Source organism: Talpa occidentalis, unplaced genomic scaffold (genome assembly GCF_014898055.3).
Source record: "Talpa occidentalis isolate TD23 unplaced genomic scaffold, MPIMG_talOcc4v2.1 talOcc4.14, whole genome shotgun sequence".
Lineage (NCBI taxonomy): Eukaryota > Metazoa > Chordata > Mammalia > Eulipotyphla > Talpidae > Talpa > Talpa occidentalis.
In genome coordinates this window covers 29,380,185-29,408,003 of record NW_023601433.1, presented here as the reverse complement: position 1 = coordinate 29,408,003, position 27,819 = coordinate 29,380,185, and the positions used below count along the sequence as shown (strand labels likewise).

The window sequence follows — 27,819 nt, the reverse complement described above, 5'->3', positions numbered from 1 at the left end:
TGTATTTCAGTAGATTTGCCTGGTCTGCTCCCCACTCTCTCTGGTGAATCCTCTCACCCCACCCCCCACACCTCTGGCTTACACCCCAGTTCTTGTATGCATAAAAATAAATAAATCTTAAAAAAAATAGGCAGCTGTGATTTGGGTTACCCTCTCATCACCTTCCATGTGGTATACCCCACACTCCTACAAGGAACTAAGCAGGGAGGGAAGAGGTGATGTGATAGTTTATGAAGCCCAAGTTTTTGCTAAGCCAAGTTCAAAAGACACTTATGGTGCCCAAGCAAAGGCTAAATGTTCCACCATGCTTGTGAGTATTGTTATAATTCAACTGCTTATTCACAAAATAGGTTTAGACTGGCCTGGGAAAAATCTGCACTTAAGTTCCTACATCTGTTCTTTCTTTTCCTCAGATTCCCAGTGGGTGACCTGTGCTGACTTCCAGGTAGTCAGAATGCTCAGCTGTTACCTCATCCAGCGAAACACATCATAGTAAAGCTTCTATCTTATCTGATTAAAGGAAAACAGAGTGCTTTAGTTAATATAAAAGTACAGATGATGTTATGGATTACGGGAATATTTACCATTAGACTATTTTGAATCCCCAGATGAATGTCTGATTGCCAAAAATTTAGCTAATCTCTTTCGAAGTGATGAATATTTCAGACACTGTTGGATTAATGAAAATTTTAAAAGCAAAATGGAATACGAAAGTATATATTCAGATAAAAATATCCTATTAGTCTGAAAAGTATTCACTTCTTGTTTCTGTAAGATGGGAAAAAAGTTAATGTATTTTTCAAGAGTTCTTAATTACTTGGTTGACTAGTTCTTAATGAATAATTCCAGTTGTTTTCTTTGTAGTAACAAGTAGACTTTTACTAGACTCCAGTGGCTTTCTTTCTCCCCTTCCTTGCCCATGATTTTGGCAGGTGGTCTCAGGAAAAAAGCCAGTGTTACTGGATTGAAGCCATTTCTGTGAAATGCAGATGGATCTCTCTAGAGTAAACGAGGGACTCTCTCAAGCTAGCAACCATCAGTAAGGAAAAAGTTCCTCCTCTGGTCCAACACTGGGATCCCCTCCAGATGGGAGAAGCTACATTCCCTTCCAGTGGGTAATGTTCATAATGTTTCTGCTTTAGAAAGACCAGTGTATCGCCAAGGTGTTAGAAGGCATTGGTTATTCAACCATAAATACAGTCCAGAACAATATATCACTTCAGTAGATATTTTCAGAATTTTGATCAAATGAAGTAGAGTCAAATATCTTAAGTGGGAAAAAAAAAAGATAGTCTATGAATGACACTTCATTGTCATAATGCTTAGCCCCTGATATACTGATGGCATCATTTTGTTCCATGACTTGAGGACATATTGAGGGAAGTTTAGAACAAGATGTTGAGCTCCATACACAACTTTAGAAATTGATTCCTAAACCACAGCTCAGACTCTTCCTTTTGGTTGTTTATCCCACCCCCCACTTCTTCACATACATACACAATAGACAACCTAATCTCTTTTACTTATCTTTGCATCTGTGCATTTATTTTAAAAAGTTTATAAGTTTGTAATTTAAAAGTTACAGTTGATATAAGTAACATGAAGGACAGTTTTTCATGTAATTATTCTTTAAAAACCTAATTTTTTAAATTTTTACTTTATATATTTTTGCATCATTTTTCATTTTTGTAACAATGTATGCATTTTCGTCTTGGTTATCATTCCTGTAAAATTCCCCCCACCCCCCTGTTTTGATCCTGTTCCCCATAGTGTGTCTCTGGTTTATAGCTGTCTGTTGATTTTGATTTTTACTATAACACATTTTCCAATGTGGGGATAAGAAAGTAAGAATAGGCTCAGATCATTCTCAATTGTATATTGAAAATCAATGTTAATGTTATTTGAATCTTTGAGTTCAATTTCATTTGAATTCTATGGTATACTAGAATAGGGGTCAGGAAACATTTTATGTAAAGGACAAGTTAATAGATATTTTAAATTTTACAAGCTATATAGTCTCTATTACAACTCTGTATCTCTGCCCTTATAGTGCAAAATAGATAATACATGAATAAATGAGCATGACTGTGTTCCAGTAAGACTTTATTAAGAAAAAAACCTTATTTTTAATTTAGAGTTTCTTTTAAGGTGCTCCTTTCTCTGTGTATATGCTCCACAATTAGGGTCCCAGGCTCCAGGCAGGCTGTTAGTCAGCAGTATGTAACCATTTACCAATCAAGGTATTGCCTAAGCCAGCAGGAAAAAGCTCTATTAGCTCAGGATATTTGAGCATTTTCTGAAGATATTTAACAGGAAAAACTCCTGGGAAGCCGATTAAGTATGTTATTTACACCACCAACAGTATTATATTTCCCAAGAACAGCTGTACAATAGGAATTGCCAAAATTATAATTCATCACATCAAAATTGACCTTTCCAAATATTTAAGATGTTGGAACTTTAGCTAAATACAGTTTCAGGAGCTCATTAGATTTTCAGGAGTGTGTCTTAGAATGTCATGGTTGCATTTCAAAAGGTGGCATTTGAAAATATGTATTTCTAAATATTATTATTGAATTTTTTTTCCTATCACAAACTGATTAGTTTTTGTTGTGCAACACAGCACACACTATTCTCTTTTCAGAAAGATAAACTTATTTTTCATGATCTTACGGAGTCTGTGAATTTGGGGGAAATACTTAAGAGAAAATTCATTTTCAAGCTAAGCTAGACTCTGAAGAATAGATCTTTTTGTCTGTAGAGAAGTAGAAAAGAATCCTGTGTTGTTTGTGCAACACAGCATTTACCCTGGTTCCCTTAAGGAAACCTCACCTGGCCAAACAAGACTGGGTAAAGCAAGAGGAAATTCATAATGCATCTCTCAGTTTTAATGTTCCTTAATAATCCTGTTGTAAAGATAATGATAACAGTTCTTAACCCAGTACTTCCCAAATTTATTTAAGGACCCCATCTCTTATGTGACTATTGATACAGTCTTGGGACATCAGAGTAGTCTAGAACGTGCTGTAAGCACCTAGGAGGAGTCTGCTGATTGCTGGACTTCGCCTACTCTACACACTGTCATTTTGGTCACTTATCAGAATGCAGACAGTTCAGGTGACTCTCCACAACAAAAGCTAATGCCAGCAATAGTTAATTTTTTATAAAAATGTCGAAGTATTATGTCCAATTTTTTAATCTAAAATGTGACATTATATATATGTGTGTGTTTTTAAACATAATACAGCATACTTTCAATGATGTAGAATCCTAATATTAATTCCCATTGCTTTACGCATGCACGCATGCGCGTGCGCGCACACGCGCGCGCGCGCACACACACACACACACACACACACACAATGGATGACAATCCATAGCTAGGATGACCGCTGTAGTGGTGCCCTGGAGATTCCAGTGTATGGATTGAACAGTTTGTGACAGAGCTTTCTATGCTCCAGCACTGCCATTGCTTCATAGCAGTCACCCTAAGTGTCTTATTTATCTTGTATCTTACAGAATCATTTATAAGTATTCTCTGTTTCTGCCTGCAGTTATTATGTTTTGGATTTTTTTTTTCCTTCTAATCAGTGCTATTCCTAAAGAGTCTGGCTTAGCTGCATCACGGTCAGGCATGGACTAGGTATAGCTTCAGTATTTGCTCTGGTCTTTGCTGTATGTCTACCTGGGCAGCAACATGGGTAGATGTAAGGACACATTTGGGGCACATGGTCCTTTCTTACGTACAATCCCGTGACAGACTCATGCATAGTAGATAAGTAGGCATGTATGTTCATTAGAGGGCGCATGGAAGCCACGTGAGAACCTAGTAGCTCCCAGGAGGAGTGTCGGGAGAAAAGAAGTTTAGAGAGGCCCTAGGGTGTCAGGCCTGGAGAGAGTCAGGCTTCATAGCACAAGGGAGTTGTTTTCAAGTTACTCATTTGAATATAACCTATGCCGATTATAAATATACAACTTGGAAAACAAGAATGTTAGGTAGGATAACACTCACATATAGTTCCATCATTCAGAAGTCAGTCTGGGGTGTAATATTTTCCTTTTCTTTTCACAAGGTGTAGTTGTTTTACTGTTCCTGTGAAGTAAGTGAACATTAACTTGAGGGCTATAGATGAAAAAACGAAACCACTGAATCAAGTGACAGCCCAAATTCAGCTATTGCTGAAGCTCCAACACAACAGTATCTTGTAAAAAAAGAAACAAGCAAATTCTCCAAACAAGCAAATCCTAGGCACAAAACAAAATCTACTGCATTCATTATTATTATTATTATTATTATTATTATTATAGTTATATTTCTAAAAATGTGTATGTCTAAGGTGTTTTAATCTGAGCCAATATCATTATTACTCAGTCTTCAATCAATTCCAAAATATAGTTGATGATCTAAGGTGTTTTAATCTGAGCCAATATCATTATTACTCAGTCTTCAATGAATTCCAAAATATAGTCGATGATTTTGGCAGGTGTTGGACTGCAAATTCACTAGTGGTGCTTTAAGATGTTTCTTCAGCACCTGATGGAAGCACCCAAAATGGCCTTTATAAGAATGTAAACCGGGGCCTCCCTGGTGTCACAAGGGGTTAAGCACAGCACTCTGAAGTTACCCACAGCCTCTGCATCATGAGTTTCGGTACCTGGGCAGCCAGGGAGCTACCCACATGGTGCATCAGACCTCTCCTCTCTCGCCTACTGCTCCCCTCAGCAGTATGTTTCAGTCAGTCTTCCTGTTCTGTTCCCCACTCTGTCTCTGGTGAATCCTCTCACCTTCCTGCACCTCTGGCCTCTACCCCAGTTCTTATATGCATAAATAAATAAATCTTTTTTAAAAAAAGTATGTAAACCCATGTACATTTTATTCCTTTTAATTGGGTCCTTGAACCCCTGTAAATATTGTTTTTTATTTATTTTCTTACCTTTTCTCAGACTCTCATAATGAGCAGACATTTAACTTTCTTTTACATATTATCACTTAACATAAGAGAAAGAGAATGGAGGTGGAGAGAGATGAAGACATTCAGACTGAGATTTAAGGACTAAGCTACCTGAGTTGAGAAAGCTGACAAGTTACCTAAAAGGGGGGATCTTTAACATTTCCAATCATTTGAACTGAGAAATCTTTGCCTAAAGAGTAGTATTTGAAGATAACATTTATAAAATGTAGTAACTTTGTTATAGATAATACTTCTTTTTTTAACTTTTAAAGGTTTCAGAAAACCATTTGGTGGATCAAATATTTTAAAAATCAGTTTTATGGGGAAAATAATAGCAGTGACTTTTACATCAGAAAGTGGTTTTCCACATAGGGCATCTTATTTAATGGAGTTTTCACTCAATACATCATAACCCTTTACAAATCCTTTCTCTGAATGGAAGTTGTTGTTTATACTCAAATACATTTTTGCAAGGATTGCCTCTCTTGTATGCTGCAACATCAGAGCACTGGTCAAAGGTTATTCCCAGTCTGTCCTTGGTATGAGATTTTCTCTGAGGCCCAACACGTACCAAGTGATACTGCAAGAATGTTTTTTCTTTCAAAGATGAGATTGACTTATCAGTTTATCCAGAAATTGCTTTATCAGTCAATCAAGAGATTGATAGAGATAATATTCAATTATGGGAAAGAAAAATGCTGTCTTTTTGAAAAGTAACTGGTGGTATCTGCTGAAATATAAAATTGAAGACCCTATGATCAGAATATTTCAGGACTATATAAAAATGAATGTATCTACAAATACTCAGATGATTATTGCTAAATTATTTGTACAGGAGAAAAACATAATCTTATAAGTAGTGAAAGGATTGAATAAAATATGGATCCATATTGAGGTGAATTTACCTCAGCACAAGTTAGATCCAGATGGATTGATGAGAAATGTGTGCTATGTTGTATAGGCAGAAGAGCATAAGAACAATCATTTGAATGATAGGAAAACAGTAACAGAAGTAGGTATGTTTGAATGAAAAGAGAAAAAATGAGGAATGGTAAACATCAAATGGTTAACATTCAAGGTCATTGAATTTGAGGGCAAATGGGGAGAGAAAAAACATTACTTCCACCTTTTTATGTAATTAAATGAGCTTTATTTCTTTATACTAAAAAATGTATTATACTATGTATTATTATACATGAATGGTCATTGAATTCTGTATTTTAATGGATAGGTTGCCTGGAATTCAAGCGGGCAGATATTAAGATCCCCAAACATCGGATAATGTCAGAGGTAGGGTGAACAGAACAGTCTCCTACCCCACCTTGGCGTTCTTTTACCGTTCTCTTTCCATAGACTTCTCAGAATTTTAAGTAAGTTATTTTCCTAGACTTATCCATAAATGTATATCTAGCTTCACTGGGGATACAAAGGTAGAAAATAAGTTTTCTTCTGTACAAAAGGAAAAGTGAAACTGTATCAACCCATGGCCCCTCTTCCTTCCCACCTCCTTTCTAACCACTAATACAGACTACAGACTTTTTGGCCACCCAACTCGACCAGTTTTAGAAATATCATGATGGGGTCTCCCCTGGTGGCGCAGCTGTTGAGCACTGGGCTGCGAAGCTGCCCGCAACCTCTGCAGCACCAGTTTGATCCCCAGCCTCCAATCCCAGGCTGCCGGCGAGGGTCCCACATGGCGCGACAGACTTCTCCTGTCTCGCCCGCTGCTCCCCTCAGCAGTGTACTTCATCAGTCTGCTTGCTCTGTTCCCCGCTCTGGCTCTGGTGAATTTTCTCACCTTCCCACGCTTCTGACTGTACCCAGTGCTTGTATAAATAAATAAAATAAATCTTTTTAAAAAAAGAAATATCATGATGAAGCATCTGCAGTAAATATTTCTTTGATGCTTGAAATCAGATATAGGTCCCACATAATACCCATTGTTCTGAATTGCCTTCAAAGGTACTGTGCTATAAAAAAAGCTAAAGTTTTGAGATTTGTCTATTTTTTCAATTTAATGCTGAAATATGTTAGCAATACTGAAATATGGGGTATTTCATTATTCATATTCTACTTCAAGTTCAAATTTCATTTAAAATTTACCATGTAACCAAAGGACAACATTTCAGAAATGGTAGTCCTTGGGCTGAGTGTTCCTTAATCTTTTCAAGTATCGACATTTTATGACTGTGATTTTAGAGAAAAATAAAAGCCAGAATTACAGATAATGCTAAAGAGAAGCTGCTAGTAGGTTTTTATTCATGTAGAAGTGAATATCAAATTGAAGTGCATTAGTCTGCTTGAACCTCTGTAGCAAAATACCAAACTAGGAGGCTTAAACAACAGAAATCTCTATTCTTGTTGTTCTGCTGGCTACTGGTCCAAGATCAAGGTACAAGCAGAGTTGCTGTCTGTTTTCTGAGAGCTCTCTCTCCTGAGCTGGCAGAGAGTGCTTTCTCATTGTGTTTCTCTCTGCCTGGTGGTTTCTCTCTGCCTTACTAGGGAACGAGACACAGACGGAGACTAAGAATATAAGAGATCTAAAGGAGCATATAATAGAGAGCCAGAGAGCTGAGCGACTCTTCCGATAAGTACCCTAGTCCTATGGAGGAGGGCTGCACCTTTATGATCTTAATTGAAACTCTATTGCCTCTTTAAAAATCCCATGTGCAAACCCCATCACTTTCAAGGCAAGGACATCAACATTTGGCTTTGAGGGGGACACAATTATATTGATAGTGAGGAGAAATGTAAACATAGGATACTAAAGTTGTGTATATTTTATTTTATGCTGTTTCTTCTTTCTAAGTTTTCATTGAATCTTTTAAGAAAAGCAATAAATTGAAGTGACATTTAACTGCCTACTCCATCTAGCAGGCATAATCTACAGAGCCTGATTTTATAAGGTCATGCACTATTTCATTAAATTATTAAAATATCTTTATATCTAACATAGTATGTGAAATATGTACATATATCTTTAAAAATGATTTTTAAATCTGACTTTTTATTTTTTTTTATTATTATTTATTTATTTTGTTTTGTTTTGTTTTTTGTTTATACAAGCACTGGGTACAGTCAGAAGCGCGGGCGGGTGAGAGAATTCACCAGAGCCAGAGTGGGGAGCAGAACAGGCAGAAGGACCGAAGTACACTGCTGAGGGGAGCAGCGGGTGGCAGGAGAGGTCTGCACGCCATGTGGGACCCTCCTCCGGTGGCCAGGGAGCAGCCGGGGATCGAGCTGGCGCTGCAGAGGCTGCAGGCAGCTTCGCAACCCAGCGCTCAACCACTGCGCCACCAGGGAGGCCCCTAAATCTGACTTTTTAAATGTTTTTCTTTTGCTTTTAAAAAAGCTTAATGATGAAAGAGGTAGCTAAACCTATCAATGCTAGAAGCCATCAGTTTCTATTATTTAACTGGAACCATGAAGATACTAATTAGCTGTTGCTAAACACTTGTTTTTCTGATTAAGAAATTAAGATATAGAAGAGGACCTCCCTTGTGGCACAAGGGGTTACAAGGGGTTAAGCATAGCACTATGAAGCTATCCAAAGCCTCTGCGGCACGAGTTCGACCCCTGGCTGGCCAGGGAGTTACCCACATGGCGCAGCAGACCTCTCCTGTCTCGCCCGCTGCTCCCCTCAGCAGTATATTTCAGTCAGTCTGCCTGTTCTGTTCCCCAGTCTGTCTCTGGCGAATCCTCTCACCCCCCGCACCTTGCACCTCTGGCCTGTACCCCAGTTCTTGTATCATAAATAAATAGCTCTTTAAAAAATAAGATAAATAAAATATAGAACAACAATCACAATTAAAGAAAGAGGCAATCAATGATCATTAATATCATTGATGACTTTCCCCTCCGTCACTTTGCTGTATACATAGAGCAAAATGTGAAATTCCGAAGTTCAACAATACTCATCATATTGTTTAGTATATCTAGTTGAGTTTAGCCTCCAACTTTTATCTCAACAGTATGATATTAGGTCTGCTGAAATTGGATTGATAAAGTCTTTTTTTACACAGGAGTACAGTTTTATTCCCTCTCTTTGGCTCTCTGTCAAAATTGAAATGTAAACCAATACTTTTTTCCTCACTTAATTGTTGATACTGCCTCAAATTTCTAGGACTGTTGATGTAATGGGATTTTATAAGACTCTCAGTATCCACTCCTTCACGCCTCAGGCTCAGGATGCTTTCAGAATTAAAAAAGTATCAACCTGGGCCTCCCCTGGTGGCGCAGCGGTTGAGCACTGGGCTGCAAGGCTGCCCACAATCTCTGCAGCGCCGATTTATTCCCAGGCCACCGGCGAGTGTCCCACAAAAAAAAAAAAAAGTATAAACCTGCAAAATGTAGTCCTACCCTGTCTCTATGCAATAAATAAGAATCCTCTCTCCTTAGTGGCTTCTGGGAATCATACAGCCTTCCAGAGTTCTAGGTAGGCCTTGGTCAGGTAGTGTTTTGCAGTTCATCTTTCTCAAATCCTGGTTTGCTCTCCTTCTTGCTTAAAATTAATGCCCCACCCCGACTCTAGCACAAGGCAAGTGAGCTAATCATGTGCTTCATGAACATTGCCAAGACACTCACCCCAGGAGTAACCACAAACCTTGCCATGTCCTAAGCCACTTGTCAACTTCTTTGAACCATGGAGTCTGCTACCATCCTGACAACAAGGATAGAACCTGCATGGAAGTCTTCTGAAGCTGTGGCCCCCATAAATCAGCCTGACCCACTGGGCATCATACTCCTTAGACACTGTTGTCAGGGGTGGTGGCATGGTCCTTGGCAGCAAACCCTGCAAGTAGCTGATTTTCTTCAGCTCTAGGCTGTCACTCCCACTCACTGTCTCTCCTTCCAGAGTGCTGTGCTCTTGGGGATGATCTAGTGTTCCCCCCGTCTTAGAGCATTTTGTGTCCACTGAAAACTCTTATGCTGTTCTGATCAAAACCCATTGAATATCATAACAGCAAAAACAACTTCTCACAAAAGGTGGTAGAGATAGCTGGACCAATGCAACCCCTATCCATTCAAAGCAGGAATTGCATTAATTTTATAACTTATAAAAGTTATAAAATATAAATAAGAAAGAATGTACAGCAAAGGAAATTAGTAAATGGAAAAAGATGAAGCAGCACCCAGTTTTGTCTCAGCAATTCCTGTAGAGCAATAGTTCTACATGAGCAAACTGACATCATCTTTATCTATAAAATGCAGATAACAATGGATAAGGAAGTGGTGAGTAAATGATTGGGTGTATGAAAAGGGCTCACAATAGCATCTGGAGCGTGCAGTATTTGTTGCTGCTGTTGTTGTTAGTACTAGTAGTATGTGGATTTGAAATGAAAAGGATCTGTGCTTGTACATCAACTTTACCAATTGCGTACTGGAAAACTGAGTTTTTTGATCACTGAAGCTCATCTAAAAATTAAGAATAATGACAAGTCTTGGTCAACTCTATGAAAAGCAGTATGATGGTGTCTCAAAACCTTAAAAATGTATTTGCCATACAACCCGTAACTCCACTATTATGGAAATAGCCTAAATACCCCCAAATAGATGAGTTGATCAAGAAGATGTGGTCTATAGACGCACACAAGGGAATATTACTTAGTCAAACAAGATAAACCCATGGTATTTATAGCACCATGGGTAAAACTGGAAGGGACAATGCTAAGTGAAATAAGTCAGGAGAAATTTAAATACCAGATAGTCTACTAATATGTAGAATTAAAGATAAGAGAGACAACCTTAAAAACTAACCCCTGAAAGCTGACTATAGAGTTGCAGCATCCAGAGTGGGGAGGTGGAGTAAGGGGTAAGAACAAAGAGGGAAGGAAGCACAGTGGACTCTGGTGGACTATGGGTGATTTGGTGATGCATGCACTATAATGGGGATACCTGACCCGGGGTGGGGGGAGGGGGGAATCCTAATATTACCTCATTTAAAAATAAAATAAAGAATAATAACCATTGCAGCACTCAGGAAACAAAACTTACTCTGTTGACCTCTTTAACCTGCATTTATTTTCCTTTTCCTTCAGTTATGAAGGAATGAGAGATTTTATTCATAACAACCATTTGGGTTTGTTTTTAATATTTTATTAAGGTAATGTTGATTTATACCACTGTATATGATTTAAAAACACAGGTTCACACTTCTTCAGAGGGATTTTCCATACCACACCCATTACCAAAGCACCATCATCCTTCACCATAGTCCTTGGGGCTCCTTCCCCACTTCGCTCTTTACCCCCACACTCTCTCTTCAGTAGCCCTAATTCTGCAGTCATATTTCTATGGTTTGTTTTGGTTTAGTTTTGTCTGTTCCTTTGGTTTTTTACCTCTGTATTCCATATATGTGTGAAATCATTTAGTAAGTATTTCCTCTCGTTTATTTCACTTAATATAATCCCTTCCAATTCCATCCATGTTGTTGCAAATGGCAAGGTTTTATCTTTTTTGTAACTAAGGAGTGTGTCTATATCTCTATATCCATATGTATATTGATATATTTTTTTAAAAGAAACAGCCTCTTTATCCACTCCCCTGTCAGTCACTTAGGTATCTCCATAACTTAGCTATTGTAAAGAGTGCTACAGTGAAGTTCTGTCTCTCTCTCTCTAGATGGGATGGTTAAAATGAGAAGATGGCCTCAGGGCAGGATGTGCATCTGCATGGGCACAGATATTGAGTGAATTCTGTTTAAGAATAAAAATACAGTGCAAATCAGACTTAGCATAACATGTACATTTTTAAACTACATTCTATCCCATTAAAAAGGACTGAGGCTCAGTTTTGCCAAAAATGCTTATTATTTTGGTCTGCATATAAGGCAGGTTATAAAGCTAATGTTATCTTGTGAAATTAAAAGGGAAATATTTTAGATCCTCCCTTAGAGTTCAGGATTTAATTTTAGCTAAATACAAGTTAATTTGTTAATTAGTTAATTGAACGTATTTATTTCAAGACGGTAAACAGGTATAATGCTGTCTAAATCGGATGGCTATGGATCACTTATCACCAACTTAGATTGTAAAACATCTGCTCAGTTTTTTTCTATCTTCCTGAAACAGCAATACGCACATTCAAAATAATTAGATACTAGGCAATTAGGATATTTTGAGAAGTTTTAAGGAAACACGACAGTTTTCACATTGAAAGTCCAAAACATCATTGAATGCCTTTCTCAGAGTTAGTTCTCTATAGATACCCCACCATCTGACAGAAAACTTCTGCTTTTTTTAATAGATGTTAACAAATCATGTACCTCTGTATTTCTCCTCTCTCAAGACCTCCTAAATCAAAGTATGCATCTTGTTGGTCTACTGAAAGTGGCCTCTCATCCAGCCTTCCATAATTATCATTCTGTGTCTGGTTTTGTTTGCTCTTTATTTGACTAACTGCCTGATTATGACAACAATTGCTGCAATCACCAATCATATTTTAAATATGTTTACCAGGATTTGGATGAGCCTGTCAGCTATACTCAGAGATTGGAAGCTCACCCCTAAATGAATGACACATGCAATTAATTTACAACAGAATGCATTTTAAACTAGGATGATAGACAGTTCTTTGGCTGGTTTTCAAAATGAATGTTTTAAAAGGTCTAAAACAGGAGAAATTTGTTCACTCCTATTTATTGTTCTCCAGTTTATTTACTACCCAAGATATTTTTTTACTGCAGACACTTTGAATAGTGTTTATTTCTATTTTGCCATTAATGATGCAACCTTATTTTGCATTATTGAGATAGAAGTGCTTACTTATTTTAAATGATCTGAACCTCAATACGTAGGTATGTTGGGACTCCTCTTTGTAAATTAGGCAAATGTGTTCTGGATATTTATTAATTTGAATGGTAAAATCCATGTAACAAGTGCCCACTGAGCAACTCCTATGTGTAAGACACTAAGTTATGGTGAGAAGACTGACACATGCCTCAGTGGAATTCAGCACTCCTTTGGGTCCTCAGATTCTATAATGAATCTATAGTGAAAGTCAAAATCTAGTTTCACTGGCATAACCCATGTGGCAGAAAATATCTATTTGTTAGATAGCAATGAAGGATAAAAATGACTGTTCTCCAATTCCAAAGAACACCTGCACCCCTATGTTTATAGCAGCACTGTTTACAATAGCTAAGCTTTGGAAACAACCCAAATGCCCAAAAATAGATGACTGGATCAAGAAGATGTGGTACATATATACCATGGAATATTACTCAGCATTCAAAAAAGATAAACACATGCAATTTGCAGCAACATGGATGGCGCTGGAAGGGATCATGCTCAGTGAAATAAGCCAAAAAGAAAAAGAAAAATACCGGATGGTCTCACTCATAGCAGGAATCTAGAAAACTTAAATAAGGGACCAGGAAAATGAATATAAGAAAGTGAAAATCAAAATCAACAAAAAACTATGAACCAGAGACACTTTTTGGGGGGTGGGGGGCGGGAAGGGAAGGATTGGGGTCAGAATGGGGCTTTTGCAATTGTATGGGGGAATATAAAAATAAAATTTATTATTTAAAAAAAAAATGACTGTTCTCCCACTAAGGTATTGTTTAGTGCTTTCCCCATCACTTCCTCTAGAAGTAATGGGAGTATTAACATGGTTGAGTTTTCTTGAACTTCTAGTTGTACAGATCTTATTTCACGAGGAGGTGTCCATATCTAAAAGAGGCAAGGCAGTTACTGAAGAGTCAGACAAACTGGATTCAAATAACCTTTGCTCTCTCACACCTTCAGCCACTGTTTCCTCGTGTAAAAGTAACAGATCTCATGAAATGATCAGCTCTAGCCATGACCTTCTTGAGGACATACTTCTCAGACTCGAGCTCCCAGAAGGGGAACCAGTAACTTGGGTCAGTCGGCTCCTTTTCTGAAAGCAGGAGAGGGTCCTCAATTGATAGTCCCAGGGCTGTAACCAGCATCAAAGGGAGACTTTTAGAGAAAGGAGGGACAGAGGGAGGGATATGGAAATGACAAAGCGGTTGATGTTTTCTAAGATAGTGTTCTTAAGCTGACAAAGGACCAATGACTATTTTGTTTTCCTTTTTTCTTAGTCTTATGCAGAACAATATTTTGGGGGAAAAATCTACAAAATACAAATCTTTTCATTGTTAATCAAGAGTTTCTCTCCATGTCTGCACTGACCTTGTCACGGACTGCACTCTGAGAGGCTACACTTAGTTCTGCTCGCCTTTACTAAGGAAAATCCCTCCACACACATCCTAGAGTCCTCAGAATTGCTGTTTCTTACTCACAGCTTCTTTATGCCCTCTTGTCATTGAACTTCACCTTCACTGCTGCAAGTTCCTCCAGATAAAAATCTAATTGCAGATCCAGCCTCATCCTCAAGTTCTCCTGTAACATTTTCTGTTTCTTTCTGATCCTCTGTCCTCAAAGACATCCTTCACAAGAATACACTTCCCTGGTTCTCCTTGCGTGGAACTTGATGTCTTTCTTCCTTTCTCCAGGTCAGCCTTCTTAAAAAAACTGCTTCCCAATGGTTAGGCTCTGTACATTTAAAAATGCGAATATTAGTGTCTGGCATGGGGTTAAGGATTAAGTTTTCTTTAAGATGTGATTCTATCTCTGCATGGGAATTGAACTAATCATAAGATAACTCTGTGTGTGTGTGTGTTCATTCATATGTCTAGTCATTTCTAGGAAGAGGTAGCAGACTGGAACACCTAAGGGGTTTTTCCCATCACTTTTTCTTTCAAAGTAGCACTAAGCTCCTTTGCTATAAAAGGAAGGCACCATCACTGACATGTAAAGTAAAGGGATGAGCAACTTCTTGGTTTTCACTTCTCAAATTTTGTTCCTTCATTGTGATTAGCGCTTTAGCAGGTGTGAGGATGCAGCTATAGGAAGAACCTTCCATGAGAAGTAAATGGATGTGCTTCTTTTGTCAATGTACTTTAACTCTCTGACCTTCGTCCTCTTGTTGGTTGAGGTGGTGAGCACCTGGTTGGTTGAGGTTGGTTGAGGTGGTTGAGGTGGTTAGTGATTCATGAGATCACTTTTAGTGGAAAAATTTGTAGTTTTCTAACATTTTCTCAAATAATTTTGTGTAACTTACTGACTTTCCCCTTTCCAAAGTCCTGACTTTAGTTAATCCAATTGTCCTATTCTCTTCTAGCACCTGTGTTCTGATTAGAAGCCAAGTATATGACACTGAAAAATTCCACTGAGGTACTGCAAGGTAAGGCATTTTTTGAGTTGAGTTTTTTGCTTATGGCTTGCTGTGTGAGATTAATGAAGACTAGGAAGGTCTAAGTTGGTTTCATAACACTTTTTTTTCTTTTTTGCCTCCACCAAACCAGCCAAACCCAGACCCCATCTGCCTCCCTCATCTTTGTTCCTTCTGGTAACCATTACATTTTTTTTGCTGAGTTAAAGATTTATTATCGTGCAATTCATAAGTGTAATTATAATTATATAATCATAATATATTTTGTATATTTAAATTTTATTTACATATTGAGTTTTAATTTATATTATAATTATAGTATAATTTACAATATAATTATAATAAAAATTATAATACTATTTGTGGTTGCTGCTGTGTTCATCTTAATGTAAATATATTTGTGCTCAATATCGTGCCTCTTAATATTCTTCTTTTCTTATTTGTTCATAAGATTCAGAAATACAATGAAATATAATGTATGTTTAAATATGTAGTAAGTTATTTCAAATGTTCATTTGTATCTTAATTCTAGCAATATGGGTTTTTTGAAATAATGTAAAATGTTTGAATTTTTAGTATATATTATATAAACCTTATAACTTCTCTAATTCCTAGGAGCTTAAATATTATCACTTATTTATACTGCCTTATTCAGGATACTGTACAAAATCTGATTATTACCATAAAGAAAAGGCAACATTGTGAAAAATTTCAATACTTTTAAACTGTTATCATTAGTAATACTTTTCTCTATTTTGCAGTGTTAGTAGTCTATCTGATATATTTCTTTATTTCAAAAGTAAATTTTTTTTTAAAGACATCAAAGTACCTAGTTTAAAAATCTTTGCCTTCCCATACTCCTTTTCTGTGGCCACATTACCAAGTTCTAGCTAATGAGCTTTGGATGATAGGGCTTGCAGAGAACTTCCCTGCCTGATTTAAGTCCTTTTCTGAGCTAAAACAGCAGAGCTTCAAGAGGAGAAAACTTTTGAATATTTTCCTTTGTTATTATTCCATCTCCCTACCTGGAAAGCTGTTCAAATATTTGTAGCTAAACATTTTTCATTTTCGAAAGTGACTGCTTGGTGGCACAGTGTTGTGGATGCCATTGAAAGAATTATTTACATTTCCTGAGAAACAGGGACGCTTCATGCACCCAGTACTCCATGAGGAAGCTCCAGGTTGGGTCAGGATGCAGAAGACGGGAATGAGAAGGCAAAAATGTCTGAGTCTTAGTCTTTTCTTGGGAATTTGCAAAGGACAAACAAAACCAGGCAGGATAAACAGCGTAGGATTGGCCAGTCAGAATGATGTCAGTAAGCCTTACCCTAAGTAAGCCTTACTCTTACCCTAAGGATTGGTCTCTGGTTGCCTGGTACCCAGACATGGTTTGATTTAGGGTAGAAGAAACATTTGCTTGGTATGTGAGTTAGGGAAGGAAGTTTTGGGGCTATTGAGTCAGAATTGTTTGGTTTAATATGAAAGATGTGCCCTTGAACAAGGCCTCTGCTATCTCTAACAGGGATAGTCTTGCCTTGGAGGAACTAAGTTGTCAAATCATCATAAAATACAGAAATTAAAAAAACATGATTAACATAATCACAACAGGGATTAGAACAGGGAATGCAGCCAAATGCAGATCTTGCTGACTCCCTAGCATTCACATCTGAGCATTGTACTATACACATTTCTATGCCTTATGTAATCTTCACAGTAGTGTCATCTGCCCTTTGCAGACGAGGATACTGATTCTTTGAGATATTAATAAACTTGGTCTATGAGAATAAGTGTCAAAGGTGAAATTTGCACTTGGACTTGTACTCTGCTACCTCAGTGCTGGTCTTGACAATATCTTACTCGATCCTGTGCTATTGTGGGATGACATTTAATAGCTACCCAGTGACGTCGTCAGTTCACTAATTTCCATTAAAGTACCCATTTATAAAAACTAAGTGAACATATTCAAGAAAAGAGAAGAGGAAACTATGCTTTGGGTAAATCAGGATGAATCGGAATTAACTGTGAAAGCAGATGAAGGCAATATTAATTCCAAATGTCTTTTTTGCTTTCTATTCTTTTAAAATAAAAATTTAAGGGCCTCCCTGGTGGCACAGCGGTTGAGTGCTGGGTTGCGAAGCTGCCCACAGCCTCTGCAGCGCCGGTTCGATCCCCGGCTGCTCCCCAGCTACTGGAGGAGGGTTCCACATGGCGCACAGACCTCTCCTGCCGCCCGCTGCTCCCCTCAGCAGTGTACTTTAGTCCTTCTGCCTGCTCTGCTCCCCGCTCTGGCTCTGGTGAATTCTCTCACCCTCCCGCGCTTCTGACTATACCCAGTGCTTGTATAAATAAATAAATAAATCTTTAAAAAAATAAAAAATTAAATAAAAAATTAAATAAAATAAAAATTTAAGATTAATGGGCCATGTGTGGCCATGAAAACCCAGCTTTTAACCTTTAATCCCAGTATTAAATATTTCCCTTCTGTCGATCTCCATTATTTCACTCATACTTACTAGGTTCAGAAAAAAGATTCAGGCAAAGCAGAAATTACATAATGAAATTCCTTTCTAAGGAAACTCATGCAAAATATTGAATAAGGTACTGAGCTGAATCAGGAGAGGTACTGGATAATGGAAAAGTCCCTGGGTTGGAAAATACTAGACAGGAAATGCAGGTGATTGCTAGCTCTTTTGAGGCTTAAAAAAGCTTTTTCACCTATCTGGACCTTTGTTCTTTATTTGTAAATTGAGGGTGTAAGATATTCTGATACACTCATACTGTAGAATAACAGTTGTTGGACCTCCTTTGCTAATGAAGGGGAATGCTTTATCCACTAAAGTCAACTTTTTTTTCCTTTTGGCCATTGGATCTAAGAGTTATCAATTATTTTTCTTTTCCTTTCCTGTCTTTCAAATACATCCCAAATCTCTTCATCTCTCTTTATCTCTGCTGTAATGACCCATCTCCAAGTCATCATCCTGGACAATCGCGCATACTAGCTGGGACTTCTGGTGAATTCTTGTCCACCAGAATCCATCCCTTGTACAACAACCAGTGTCTGGGGAATCTAAATTAGATCGTGTTTCTCTCCTGCTTGAGACCTGTTGAAAACTCGTCAACCCCTTCTTCTACATTTAGAGTAAAACCCAAATGTTCTACCATGACTTATGCATCCAAGATCTGGTTACTGTTTGGATAGCCTTTTCCCGTGTTTCCTCAACTCCAACATCCCTGTCACTTTTTTTTTTCTTTCTTTCTTTGCTCTTCCTTGAATGTTTCTTTGTGTTCCTTTTTTCTGAGGCCTTGGCTACACAGGCCCCTGATCTGTACTGCCCTGGCTCTGGCCCTTTCCACCCATTCTTCAGCCATCATGGCTTTCCCTCACCACCATCTCAAAATCAGCACTATCCAAGGTATCCAAGTTTAATTCCTTTTAAACACTATGTTTATTTCTAAAGGCATGTTAAAATATCCTCATATGGAAAAAATACTTACCAACATACATAGGTTAAGGGATGTAGTCAGGGCATGAAGAATTTTGCCAATGCATTTGCTGTTTGTTATTTATCTCTTGCCATACCATAATGGAAGCTCTGTGAGGGCAAGGCCTTATCTGTTTTCTTGACTGCAGAAACCACGATGTCTATACAGATGCCTGTTTCCTGCAAGAAGCTTAGTAAATATTTATTGAATGAGTAAATGTAATGCAGTTAATGCCATAGATCATCTATCCCAGAGAAATTAAGTAGTACTCTTAAATATCCCTAATGTGTCCACACCTTAGATAGAATTGAAGGGAAGGGAAATAAAAAAAATTGTAAAACCTAGGTGATGGGGAAATTTGATTTTCAGTATCTCCCTTAAACGCAGTACTGTCATTGACCAAAAGAACCCACTTGTATTGGAGAAGCCCTTCCTGTTAACCCAAAGAAAATCTTTGCTAAAACAAGACAATGTGAAAGATGAAACAAAAAATTGAAACAAAATTCTGGTAACAGAAACAGAGTGGGGTGCATAGAAAATAACAGGAGATCCTCCATGTGACTGCTTCAGATATTTTTACTGGTGGCATTTCTGACTTATGCTGATAGGTGACAGAGCCCAGTAGTGTGAATCTTAAATAGATTTAATAGTTTAGTCTGTCACCCAGGCAATCAGAAATGTTTGCTGAATGAAGGCCCAAAAGAATGAAGTAATAAATTATTGAACTGGCAGAAGCAAAATTTTCCTCTTTTTTTAAATAGCCATAATGTTCCCTTTATGCCAATTTGTAGTCCATGTTAGTAATAAACATTCCAAATACAGTGAGTGTGGAAAATGTTCCATGAAACAGAATTCAGTTTCTGTGCTAGGCATCTCCCATAGTGCATTTCAGAGCTTATTTAGAACATTTTAGAGTTTATTTCATTTTCAAGTATATTGTCACAGTGACTATCCAGAATGGCACACCGTTCTGATATATTAAAATGCTGATGGGAAATTGGAAACTCGAAAAATGTCTTATCTGTCAATGAAATGATGTAGCCTTGTGGTTAGATTACAGCAATTCGGGGGCTTTTTGTTTTCTGCCAATTGAGATTTGACAGCTGTTTAGAAAATATTTACATTCTGATTTCAGTCACATTGACAGCACTTTTGGGTCTTTGGAAGATGATAATTATATGTTAGGAAAATGTTTTAAAAAATTGGAAGCTGATCTGTTGAGGGGAAAAAATCTGTTTTTAAAATTGAGCAAAGGAAAGAAATCTACTTTATTAAAAGATATACTTCTAGTAAATGTCAAAAATAATAGACATCTTTAATCCACGGACATACTACATGCATTGTGACAGAATATCCTTCCTGCTTTGCCTGTTCTGGATGCTTTAATTTTTCTTAGTCATTTCTGACTTGGCACATGCTGTTCACACATTTTTACTTTAATATACACAATTAATATTTCAATATTTGTATGGTACATGAATGAATTAGGTAAGATTTAGGAATACTATGGATTTTTATGGAAGAACTCAAATATATATATTCTTGGTATTAAAAGAAGAGAAAATTTTAAAAGTATTGGGAAGAATGCTAAATAATGGATTTATATAAAATTTCCAAATAAAATATTTTCAAATGTCATAATATGAAACATAAATTCACATATAACTTTTTTCTCATCAGGTGTTATCTTAAAAACTGGAACTTATAATCTTGATCAGTGGTTCCTCCAGCATCTTAACACTTGCTATTTTTGTGATGTTTTGTAAGAATAAGTAGATGATAGAAATTTTAATCCCCATTTTTAACCATTCAGAAGTTTCCTGCAGTTGAAGTTATATTTAAAAAATCAGAATGGGGGGGTTGCAATTGTATGGGGAATATAAAAATAAAATTTATTATTAAAAAAAAAGACAACACAGAGCACATTGAAAATAAAGGATCAATAAAACTGGAATTGCCTTATTACAAAATAAATAAATAAATAAATAAAATTATTGATGTCTGGAAAAAAATTAAATAAAAAATAAAAATAAAAAATCAACACTGTTATTTTCTGTCATTGACAAATAGAATGCTGCTGCTTCTTAGAAGAAGGAAAGCGATTTTGGAACCCAATCTAACATTTTAGTATAAATCATTTCAGAAATTTGTGACCATTATCTATTCTTTTATGACCATTACCCTGAGCATACCTTAGGCTCCATGTGAAAGGGCATGTCAGTGACAAATGGACTAAAGAGGATCTGGCTCCATCTGTAAGACCAGGACCAAGAGTGCAATGGAGGACCTGAGCCCCCTTCCTGCCACTGACTTTTTCCTACTCCCCTGGGGGCCTCACCCTTAGAGTGAGCTTGTGGACACTTAGCCTGGAAATCCTACACACCCCTTCCCCACTGTGTCATAGCTGTCCCGTGGCCACCCATTGGGTCCAGATGCACCAAAGGCTGTTTCTGGTGAAGAGACCACTGTATGCTCTACAAGCAAGCATTTGGGCAAAAGATTCTCAGGACCTGAATATATGAAGTGTGGTCTAGAAGGAACCAGACTCCTGGTGGACATTTTCCTTGGAGACAGTCACAGCCAGAGGAAAGCCATAGTAGGTTCTCTGATGCAGACAAATGTATTTCCAATCACCTATTAAAATACATATATTTATGTAATACATATAAAATACATATACATATAAAATACATATATTCTGGGCCTCCCCCGTGGCACAGCGGTTGAGCGCTGGGTTGCGAAGCTGCCTGCAGCCTCCGCAGTGCCGGTTCGATCCCCAGCCGCTGGGCGAGGGTCCCACGTGACGCGCAGACCTCTCCTGACTCCCACTGCCCCCCTCAGCAGTGTACTTCATCAGTCTGCCTGCTCTGCTCTCCCCTCTGACTGGTGAATTCTCTCACCCTCCTGCACTTCTGACTGTACCCAGTGCTTGTATAAATAAATAAAATAAATCTTAAAAAAAAAAGTTAAAATAAAATAAAATACATATATTCTGCTTCAGTGCTGAGGCAGCCTGAACTATTACATTTCTCACATATGCCCAGATGAGGCTGACGATACAGGGGCTGGTGTAGGTGGATCTGCTTTGGGTGAATTGAAAGATGTAGGCCAGCCAGAGAACTGCCCTTACCAAGAACCCCAGCCTGGGTCTCCATCTTACTTCTTCTCCCAGTTCTACACTATAACCCCTGGCAACTCGTACCTCTAATTCTTCTATCAGCTTATAACTCCTCGTCCATGCAGAGCACAACTCACTCTGTGACTGGGCACGAAACTTGCTGTCCAGTTGGCAGAGCCCACTTCAGTTGGGCTCGCAGCATCATGGAAGGGAACTAGGGGGCTGCGTGTCCCTATTATGCTTGCAGGCTGGGCTTGGCCACACCTGCCTTTGAGGATAGGAAGCCCTTCTCAAACCCTACAGGCCAGTGTGTAACTTATCAACCAAAGTTCTACTATACAGTGTAAGGGAAGCCCTACCATTAGGTTCAAAAAAGGGGAGGTAGTAAATTAATAATTCTCCATCAGGGCCTCCCTGGTGGTGCAAGGGGTTAAGCGCAGCACTATGAAGCTATCTGCAGCCACTGCAGCATGAGTTTGATCCCCAGTGGGCCAGGAGCTACCTACATGGTGCAGCAGACCTCTCCTGCCTCACCTACTGCTTCCCTCAGTGGTGTTTTCAGTCAATCTGACTGTTCTGCGCCCCACTCTGTCTCTAGTGAATCCTCTCACCTTTCCACACCTCTAGCCTATACCCCACTTCTTGTATGCATAAATAAATAAATCTTTAAAAAAAATAAAAATAATAATTGTCCATCAGTCCATCAAGAACATAATATGTATATGGGATTAGGTAAGAAGCAAGATTAGGTTTTCAGAAATAAGCCCAAATAAAAGCAATGTATTTTTTAAAAGGGTTTAAATTCTCAAAATGTCAAATCAAGAACAAAATAAAACAGAAAAATCATAGAAAGTAAAAGAAATGTTTGGGAAACAAATATCTGTCATAAGTTATATTCAAAAGAAATAAAACAAAAAAATCAAAATAAGTTGAATAAATTAAAAATATATTTAGCTTTTACAGCAAACACAAAATTAATATCAGAATATGGACATGAAAAATAAAAGAAATTTTATGGGATAACTATAAAAACTATAACAAAAGCACAACTGTAGAAAGCTATGAGTAATCAAGTGAAGTAACAGAGGCGATTGATTTCATAAAAATCCAAATTTGGAGATAATAGATGATATTTTTTAACTAAAGGGTGAGGGGATTATTAGACATAGTTCTATAGCCTGGAGAAATTAATTGCATTTCAATAACAGGGCTATTAGGCTTACAATGAAAATGTAGACATGAATGTGAAAATGAAAAGCACAATCTATTGCATCAAACAATATGCAGCATGCAGGCAAGCATAAGAAAAAATAAATTCCTTTCTTAAAAAAAAAAACTCATAATGTGATAAAAGGCAAAAGCTGTGGAAATTCTATATTTATATTCCAGTATAGCATAGGGAGGAAAAAATTCAATTTACACAGCTCTTTTATTACTCTGAGACTGCAAAAGCTATCCAGTTTTTCTGTCAGCAAAATAGTTATTCAATTCCTGCTGTATGTTCCTGAGATAGAAATTTTAGATGATGATGTATACTAGTGCTTTAATATACAGCTACTTTCCTTAAAGAGCTTGCAATCCAGTTTTTTTGACAAACTATACACATTTTTAAAAATGTCAGAAGTGTAACGTGTAATGTGTAACAAAGTGGTTTAAGTACCCAACAGATCATGAGCCAGTTGTTGTCATGGGCTATATTTTTAGTATGTTTATATCCTCGATGTTTTTCTCAGTGTTAGGCATACATAAGATTTTAAGAAATGTTCATGAAAAGGATGTGATCGTGGCATGCTCAGGTATAGTAACAGGTAACATTTTTTTTTTAGATTTATTTATTTATGCATGCAAGAACTGGGGTACAAGCTATAGGTAGGGGGTTGAGGGGATTCACCAGAAGCAGAGTGGGGAGCAGCACAGGCAGACTGTATGAAATACAATGCTGAGAGGAGCAACAGGAGAGGTCTGCTGTGTCATGTGTGTAGCTCCTTGGCCGGGGACTGAACTCGTGCTGCAGAGGCTGCAGATAGCTTCATAGTGCTGTGCTTAACACCTTACGCCACCAGGAGACCTGCAGGTTACATTTTTATTTATTTTTTTTCTCTATTTTTAAATTACAGATATAGCTATCGGTAATTTTTAATGTTGTTTTATTTGCTTTTAAAAATTATGTGCATTTAACAAACATATTCTCCTGCAACTTGATTTTTCACTCAGTTGTTTTTTTTTTTTTTTTGGTATGTAAATCTTTTTATTTATTTATTTTTTTAAATAATAAATTTTATTGTTATATTCCCCATACAATTGCAGCCCCCCATTCTGACCCCAATCCCTCCCCTCCCGCCCCCGCCCCCTAAAAGTGTCTCTGGTTCATAGTTTTTTGTTGATTTTGATTTTCACTTTCTTATAGTTATTCATTTTCCTGGTCCCTTATTTAAGTTTTCTAGATTCCTGCTATGAGTGAGACCATCCGGTATTTTTCTTTTTCTTTTTGGCTTATTTCGCTGAGCATGATCCCTTCCAGCGCCATCCATGTTGCTGCAAATTGCATGTGTTTATCTTTTTTGAATGCTGAGTAATATTCCATGGTATATATGTACCACATCTTCTTGATCCAGTCATCTATTTTTGGGCATTTGGGTTGTTTCCAAAGCTTAGCTATTGTAAACAGTGCTGCTGTAAACGGCTCCAGAGGCATAGAAATTTCCTCTCTATAAGAGGAAGGGGTGAATGTATTATGAGAGTTGAGAAAGGGTGGAATTTACTTGGGGGTCATAGGTATGGTGTGGAATGCAAGTGAGAGCTTCAGAATTATGTGTGTTGGGGAGGGGGGATCTCAAGATGAAAAAGGTTGGTAAAGCCAGAATAGGACTGTATTTCTAAAGGAGCTTGGATTCTACCTGAAAAATAGAAGAAATCCCACTGAGTCTAAACAGGGGAATAACATGAACTATGCAATACTATGTGGAAATAGATCGAAGGTGGGAAAATATATGGATGGATTTTATCTGGAAAGAGGAGATGAAAGACTACAGAAGGGAAATGCCAGCCAGAGTGAGCAAAGAATAAATTTCAGAAGACAGCGGGGGAGATGTCTGGATCTTATACTTTCCTACATCAGTTTAGTATTTTCTCTCCCCTGTGTCTTCACACTTTTGAGTTCCTTTTGAGATTTGCCTTTCATATGTAAATGTAAATGGGTTCAAATCATCAAAAGCAAACAACACCCCTGTCTAGGTTCTCTTTTGATTTCTGTCCCTCTTTACTCCTCCACCCACCCCCCATGACCCTATTCTTTACTTCAGTTGCCCCATCTTCCCAGCTACTCTCAACCCACCATAGCTTGAACTCTGATTTCACTTCTTCGCTACAACTTTAGTTAATTAAATTAGTAAAATTTGCTAGTCAATAAACCCCCCAAAATTTTAGATCCTTCATTTTCGTAGTTTCTTTGCAAGTTTTATTACCAGTGACCTCTTTGAAATTCTGTCTTTGGAGTCCACAGAAACTCCCTCTTCTTGAATCTCTGTGCTTTCCCTCTCTCTGCACCATTAGTTCCCCTCCGCCCTCCCTTGCCCCCTTCACTCTCCCTCCTACTCTTCCTGTCTTCATCATTGGTTCTTCTGTCTATTGTTGAAGTACAGTCCCCTTCCCTGCCCCTCCAGAGTTCCGTGCAGAATTCCTTTCTTCTTAATTCATTTAACTTTCAGACTTAAACTATGACCTTTATCCCACTGACTCAAATCTCTACCTCCTGTCTAAACCTCTTTGCCTTGTCCACATCTCGATATTCAACTGAATAACTCTACATTGGTTTACACCATGTACCCCCAAAACAGATTAACAAAATGGAACTCTCTTCCTCTTGCCCCTCCCACTTCTGCAATCCCTGTCTTAGCCTTATGTGCATTATACAGGTACGACCCAGAAACAAGATCCATCCCTTTATCTTTCTGAAATGAAAATCTAATCATAATTCAAACTGAGCCACTTCCTAGCTATGTGACCTTCAGCATTACTTAACTTGTATATTGTTCAGTTTTCTTATCTATAAATGGAAAAAATAATAGCACCTGCTTCCCAGGAGTGTTAGGGAGATAATCAACAGCACACTATAAGTCCTTAACATATATTAACTATTTTGTTATTTGAAATAATCAGGCTCCCCATTGTCTTGACCAGAAAAATCAGAAAACAAGTCTTCTTAGCATGTGGTTTGATTTTCGCATAATTTGCAAAGTTTGTTTCTCATCATTCCCTAATTTCCACTTGGCTATCTACCTTTAAAGAAAGATTGTCTAAGACTCCACATCCCGCTCCAGCCTCCCCCAGTTATCTGTGCCTCTTCCTTTTAATGGAGCATGACCTTACTGGGGTAAATGCCACCCATCTCCGCAGTGCATGGGAAATGTCTCTTCTTGCTCCTTTCTCCCCAAGTCTGAACTAGTTTTCCTCCATGTGCTCCTTCACAGCCATTATCTTGGACATTGCTCACTCCAAGCTGCCATTGTGAATGCATCTTTACCTGTATCTCTGCACTATCAGCTCCTTGATCAAGGATGGACTCTTATCCTTACATGGGAGTGGTGTTGAAAGGAAGTATAACCACAAAATATGGGCCACAAAAGAGAGTAAGTAGTTAAGTAGTGTGTTGCACAGATGTCCACCCAAGATTGCAGTTCAGTAGCAGTGACCCAGCCTCTTTCCTCCTCATTGGGATCTGAAATAGTTCAACAAGGGGAAGTTTGAAGCAAAGAAAGCAACTTGGAACATGGTGATCTCAAGGAGAACTAAAACAAAGATAAGAAACAAAATGGGAATTGGGGGGAAAGAATTAAATTGTTCACAATGAATTAAAACTTCATGGAGCACAGTGGAAGGAACTAATGGGGGCAGGGATGGTGGTGGGGAGCCTAGAAGGAGAGGAGCGCTCAGGCTGACTGGTAGTAAATCTGTACCTTTATAAAATCTTCTGGAAGAAGATGCAAGGGAAGAAAGGTTTTCAGTTTCAAGAATGAGGAAAGGACAGGACTGATGCATAAATTTGTGAGATGTAGGAAACTGAGATATAGCATTGAGATATAGATATACACACACACATATATATATAGTTTTTAATGAATCATAGTATTTTTTGTTATGGTGTATATATGTGTGGTGCCATTTTATATATTTTGTAGGGAATATAGTGAATGTTTATTATAGAAATATTGGTAATCATAAAAAAAAAATGTATAAAATTGGGTTACAGCCAGAATTGGAATGAGGAAGTTGGGGTAGGTGGTATAGACAACTTCATAGGCAAGCTTGATCTTAACAGGGAGCAGAAACATCATCCACAGAGAGAGGAGGCAGGGCCTTGGACAAAGAGAGGACTTTTTAAAACAAAGAGACATTAAAGCCTGTTAATGAAATTATGGACATATTATAAGCCCAGTCTCAGCCCAGGTGTACCCACCTATGTATACCCACACCCCACTCTATGTGCCCGCCGTGCATTTAGGATCACCGGGATCCATCATTAGTCCTAATGGTGGGAGGGCAGAAAATCCTGATAATCACTTACCCTACAAGGGATAAGCAGTAAATGAGGACACTGTGACATTTGTAGAGTCCAGCCTACTACATATATTTTGTGCCCAGTCAATGTTAGCAGTTATTATTTTATCTCTAAGCCACAGTTTCCATCTGTAAAATGAGAATGAATATATGCCTATTGTACATGATTGTATTTAGAATAAAAAAGGAATTGTAGAGTTACCAGCACACAGCAAGAAACTATAAAGGGAAAATGGTGGTGTGACTATCAGGGAGAACTTCCTGGGCAGCCAGAGACTGGTAAATTTCTAAAGAAGACTGAGACAAGTGATTTGTGATGTGAAGGCCAAGTTTTAAAAACTTAATTTATAACAGAATGGCAGTCAATTAAAAGTCAGGTGATATGGCAGAAGACCAGGCTTCCCTTTGAAGCTGATAAAAATCAATTCATTTTCACTTCACTAAAGGTGAGGGTGGATTCTGTGTGTGCATGAACACACTCTGAAACAAATATCTGCAGAGGCTAACTTAATG

General features: G+C 37.9%; 1 protein-coding gene across 7 annotated transcripts in view; it reads left to right on the top strand.

Moving 5' to 3' along the window:
• The window catches only part of CHRM3 (cholinergic receptor muscarinic 3), a 520,419-nt gene that overhangs the window by 220,283 nt on the left and 272,317 nt on the right, over nt 1-27,819 (top strand). For 6 of the 7 annotated variants that reach the window (XM_054694894.1, XM_054694892.1, XM_054694890.1 and 3 more), the window contains exon 3: nt 15,099-15,161. The gene's annotated coding sequence lies outside the window, so the exon portion shown is untranslated. Of the gene's footprint in view, nt 1-15,098; nt 15,162-26,225; nt 26,379-27,819 lie in introns of those variants that run through there. The other variant, XM_054694895.1, reaches the window with a different exon arrangement.